The following is a 5,883-nucleotide window of genomic DNA, read 5'->3' as shown; positions in this document are numbered from 1 at the left end:
ACCTCAGGCTCCGGGCACATCTCTTTGATTCCACTGTTCTTCCTGCATTAACATATGCCTCAGAGACCTGGGCCCTACGCAAACAAGATGAGAACGCTATTCAGGTCTCCCAAAGAAGAATAGAAAGAGCTATGCTTGGAATATCACGTTTCACTCAAATGAGAGAACGAATCCAGAGTTCTGACATCCATTGCTGATCAAGAATCAGGGACGCTGTCTCATTTGCCAAGGTGTCGAAAATCAGATGGGCTGGTCACGTAATGAGATTTAAAGATGACCGCTGGACTAGAGCTGTTACCGACTGGATTCCACGGGATGTCAAAAGACTGCGTGGCCGCCCACCTACCAGATGGTCAGACTTCTTCGTCAAGATCATGAACGATCGGTTTGAGGCCCTTCATGTTCCCGGAGCGAACAGATGCCATTGGGCTACACTAGCACGCGACAGGGACAAATGGAGACGTTACTGGCGCCCGCTCGAGCAAATCGACGACTAACGGGAAGTTAAGTGATTTAAGTGAAGTGAAGTGATCTCACTGAATGGCATCTACCCACAACACAGAATACAGTGGCAGAGCACTAGGAAAGCAGGCAGGGCACTTGCCTTGCATATAACAGAACTGAGTTTGATCCGAAAAACAATATATGATCCTGTGAGCCCCATCAGCCATGAGCCCTGAACACAGATCCAGGAACAAACCCTGAGCATGACTGGGCATGGCCCAAAATCAAGACAAACAAAAAAGACATGAAACACTTATTTGAATATAGACATACCTATGTTCATTGAATCACTGTTCCAATCACAACGATATCGAAAAAAAACTAGGTACACAATGACAGAATTGTGGAAATGAAGTTGTGGCATATCTTCTCAGCAATCTCCTGCACCATCAGCTGCTTGACCCCCAAGTCCTCAGCCAAGGTCATCAATGACAGTTTCGGTATCATGGAGGGGTGAGTGACCACCGTCCATGCCCTTACTGCCACCCAGAAGACTGGGTACAGCCCCTCTGAGAAACTGGCAGGACAGCATTTGGCAGCCCAGAACATCACCCCAGCTGCCAAAGGCGCCACCAAGGCCAAAGGAAAGATCTTCCCTGAGCTGTTTGGGAAACTGACAGACCTGGCCTTCCGTGTCCCACCCACTACACATTCGTCATGGTTCTGACCTGTCACTGAAGAAACCTGCCAAATATAACAACATCAAAAACTCGGAAAACAGGCCTCTCAGGGCCCATCCAGGGATCCTGGGCTACACTGAGGGTCAGACTGTCTCCTGTGACATAAACAGTGATGTCCACTCCTCCCCCTTCCGTACTAGGGTTGGCATTGCCCGAAATGACAACTTTGTCAAGCTCATATCATTGTACTACAAAGAGTTGGGCTACAGCAACAGGGTGGTGAGTCACATGGTTGACATAGCCTCTAAGGTGTAAGCATCCTCACCCCAAATCCACCCCACCAGCCCAGCCAGAACACGAAGAGGAAGAGAGGGGTCTTTACTATGTGGAGTTCTTCCCCCACACATCCAAAACTGAAAATTCTGACCTGGAATTCCCATCCTAGACCCCCTGAAGAAGGGGACAGTCTTAGGGAACCCCATCCTGTAATGTACCATCAAAAAAGTACACTGTACCCCACCTAAGAGGGTGTAAAAGAGAAAAACGATTCCCATAATAATATTATAAAATATCATGAATGAAAAATATTGTCCATTAGTCATTTTCCTCCAGATATATCAGCCACCTATAAAATTTATTTGCAGAGCACATTTCTTTGCTGCTTTTCAAAAAAAAAGCCAGCAGTGAGGGGAACTAGCATGTAGAAACATAGAATAAAGAGGAGCTACTGCTTAACAGAACAGAGTGTGAGCACACTAAGCATTGAGTGGCATAGAAAATGGAGAACTGGATGTTGATTCTAATGAATATGAGGTGAAACAATTATGAACTAACACAGATCCACTTTCCCGGAGGTGCCATGCATGGAGCCAAGGTCTTGTCTACTCTCGAGTGGATTGGGAAAACAACCTTTACCACACAGCTCAGAGCAAAGCACACTGATCATCTCTGAGTTTGTTTTGGTATTTTTCTTCAACCATGAATGAAGCAAGAACTACTTCACATAAGTTCTCTAGAAATAAAATTAAATAACATATCTTAAACGCTTATAGAAACTGCACAAGTAGCTTTCATCATTGCTGATATCTTTTGTCAAAGGGAATTGTGTGAAAAAATCTACTTCAGCCTGGTTTTGTAGCAGATGGCTGCCAGAAATATCAATAACAGCAATTTTTCTAGTCATTCTTCAAATTCTGTTTAGTGTTCATTACCACTTTTATTGACTTAGCTCAGCTGTAGGCACCAGCCCAGCTTCATCATTCTGTCAACAGCACCTGACTAGGTAGTTTGTGGTTTCCAAAGGAGAAAGGATGCAGGGGTAGGCAATCAGTGACATACAGTAGCTGAGACAGACTCCTTCCCAATTCTCTTTCATTTTGCCTCTGCTGCCATAGTAGAGAACAATGACCAGTTCCATTTGACTCTTGGAAAAGGGGAGACATATCACACAGCGTAATCAGACCACACTCTGATTTTTTTATTGTAATCAGGAGAAGAAAATTTCCCACAATTACCATTAATAATGGTACAGATATAGAATTGAAGAAGCAAAGATATACAGAAATCTCATATTAAAAATGCTCTCTGCTGACTGGTGATGTGCTACTTGCAAGGCCATTTGTAGGTGTTTTCTAAATCACTTGTCAGTCTGGACCATTTCTAACTGCAGAAACATGAGAAGAGAACTTCCCTTAACTACATAGCGCTTACAGTTTCCTCAGCAAAAAAAAAACAAAAAAAGTTTTTATAAACTTTTTTTATAAAAGTTGTTTTATATAAAACTTGTTTTGAGCCCCCACCCAACTAGCCGCCACTCCTCCCAACAGGTCTGTGCACCCCTAACTCTGCACGCTCCCTCCCTGCCCAGCCCCTCAACACCAGCCGCTGGGGACCTGTACCTGGGGTCACATGACCAGACTTCCACCGTGAGCACTCACCAAATGAGCAGCTGCTCCTCTCAACAAGTCTGTGGTCCCAGGCACTAGCATTAGGAAGGCTGGGGATGTGGACTCCCTGTAGAGGGCGTGGGCTCCTCAAAAGTGGGTGTGTCCTTCTCCGTGTGGCGCACGGGCAGTTATATTTTCCACTCCTAGCACATTTGACTCATATCCCAACCTTTATCACCTAAGTCAGTGGAAAATGTCCTGGCCGCTTCAAACACAATATAAGAATAATCCACTGGCCTACTCCAATTCCAACAAAAGACCAGTGTACGGAAGAAACTATACGAGCCCAATATAAAAGAAAACATCTTCCAGTGTTTCACTAGATGCCTATCGTAAGCCACAGAATAATGTCTCAGAGGAAGAACGTATTCTAGAAGGGGAGAAGGGTGACCAACATCGATCAACCTTATTCAGAATCATTTCCCACAATAAGAGGGAACAGTGCTAGTGAACTTGAAGGTTATACCTCTATACAACAACAACATGAAAAAACAGCACAAATCTCCCCTACGAGAAGAGGACGAAGAAAAGAGTCCCAAATCCTCAACAGGGGTTACCCATAAATATGATCTCGCCAATAAAAATTTCAGAGATTAAATTCTGAAGATGTTTAAGGAACTTAAAGAATCAATTGATGCCTCTTTTGCAAACCACAACACCCAATAAGACAGAGAGAACAAAAGGGAATGCCCTGCCACAGAGGCAGGATGGGATGGAAGTAACAAAATAGGAGACTAACACCCAAGAATGGCCAAGATTAGTACCAGGAATTTTACTCCATGACTTGGAGGCCAGCCACACGTGCTAGGGGAAAAGGGAGCTCAGATAGACAAAGGAGCACCAAATAAAGGGTGTTGGGAGGATCCTTCCAGGATGGGAGAAGCATGCTGAAAGTAGACTATAGACCAAACATGATTGTCACCCATTGCCCCTTTTGCAAACCACAACACCCAATAAGAGAGAGAAAACAAAAGGGAATGCCCTGCCACAGAGGCAGGGTGGGATGGGAGGGGCTGGGGGGGCTGGGAGGGATACTGGGATCCGTGGTGGTGGGAAATGGGCACTGGTGGGGGGATGGGTATTTGATCATTGTATAACTGAAACCCAAGCACAAAAATTTGTAAGTCTACAGCTGTACCTCATGATGTCTCACTAATAAAAATTTTAAAAAAAAATGAATCAATGGAGCAGACATCCAGAAAACTAAAGGAAGAAATGAAAGAAACAGTGGAATGGATAGGAAGAAATGAGAGCAGAAATAACAAAGCTACAAAAAGAAGTGGGCTGGCGCAATAGCACAGCGGTAAGGCGTTTGCCTTGCCCGCGGTCGACCTGACCAACCCAGGTTTCTTCCTCTGCCCCTCTCTAAGAGCCCAGAAAGCTACTGAGAATATCTCGCCTTCATGGCAAACCCTGGCAAGCTCCCCGTAGTGTATTCGATATGCTAAACACAGTAACAACAAGTCTTACAATGAAGACGTTACTGGGCCCGTTCAAGAAAATCAATGAACAAAGGGAGGACATTGACAGTGACAGTGACAAAAAGAAGTGTCACAAATAAAGGATTCGGTAGATGAAATTAAAAACTCAGTGGGTGCCCTCAGCAGTAGAATGACTACAGCTGAAGACAGTATAAGTGAGCTTGAAGATGAACAGCAGAAACCATACAGGCAACAACAAACAATGGGAAAAGACCTTAAAATAGCTCTAAGGCAAATTGAAGACCAGGGGATGACTCCAACTTTAGAATCATACGAATAGCAGAAAGGCAGGGAGGCAACTCCAATGAAAAATCCACAGTTAAAGAAATCATTGCTGAAAAGTTCCCGAGTTAGATAATGCAGACATCCAGATCCAAGGAGCCATAAGGGTATCAGCTAAAAGAAACCCTAATGAAAACAATCCAAGGCATATCATAGTCAGAATGATGGATGCCACAGATAGAGACACAGTACTGCAAGAAGCAAGGTCAAAGAAGGAAGTAACATACAAAGTAGCACCCCTTAGATTTACAGCAGACCAATAGGAAACCCTTCAAGCCCAAAGACAATGGTGGGATATAGCGAAAAAACTCAATGAAATTAATGCCTCACCAATAATACTTTATCCAGCTAAACTCTCACTCAAACTCGATGGAACAACAGGACATTTTATAAATAAACAACAGCTGAGAAACTTCATAGACTCAAAACCAAACTAGAAGAAGGACTAAAAGGACTCTTGTCATTCAAGAAGGAAGACACCTATAAGCACAACAAAACCTTACAGAAAGGTGGCACAAAACCCCATGACAATAATCTCTCTATATCAATGGTCAATTGAATCAAGAGACACAGAGTGGAAAAATGGATCCAGAAACTGAAACCAACATTCTTCTGCCTAAAAAATACTCATCTGAACAGTCAGAGCAAACACGGACTCAAAGTTAAATTATGAAAAACAATCCTGCAAGCAAACAACTCCCTCAAAAAATCTGGGTTGGCCATTCTAGTATCTGAGTATAGATTTCAGGTTAAAAAAATTAGAAGAGACAACAAAGGCCATTTTCTATTTATCAAGGGATATGTACAACAGGAAGAAATCACACTCTTAATAGTATATGCACCTAATGAGGGACCAACTAAATACTTAAAACAACTGCTAAGAGATTTTAAGGAGGACAGTGTTAGCAATTCAATAGTAGTTGGAGACTTCAACATTGCCTTATCACCTTTGGACAGATAAACAAGAACAAAACTCAGCAAGGAAACACTGGCTTTGGAGGAAGAAACAACTCAATGTTGAACAATGAGTGAGTCAGGAAGGAAGTCAAG

General features: G+C 43.3%; 1 pseudogene; it reads left to right on the top strand.

Moving 5' to 3' along the window:
• Window positions 1-853: 853 nt before the first annotated feature.
• LOC130023969 (glyceraldehyde-3-phosphate dehydrogenase-like) lies at window positions 854-1,439 on the top strand (annotated as a pseudogene).
• Window positions 1,440-5,883: the final 4,444 nt, after the last annotated feature.

Source organism: Sorex fumeus, unplaced genomic scaffold, assembly GCF_029834395.1.
Source record: "Sorex fumeus unplaced genomic scaffold, SorFum_2.1 ptg000026l, whole genome shotgun sequence".
Classification (NCBI taxonomy): domain Eukaryota; kingdom Metazoa; phylum Chordata; class Mammalia; order Eulipotyphla; family Soricidae; genus Sorex; species Sorex fumeus.
This window is presented reverse-complemented; position numbering and strand designations above follow the sequence as displayed.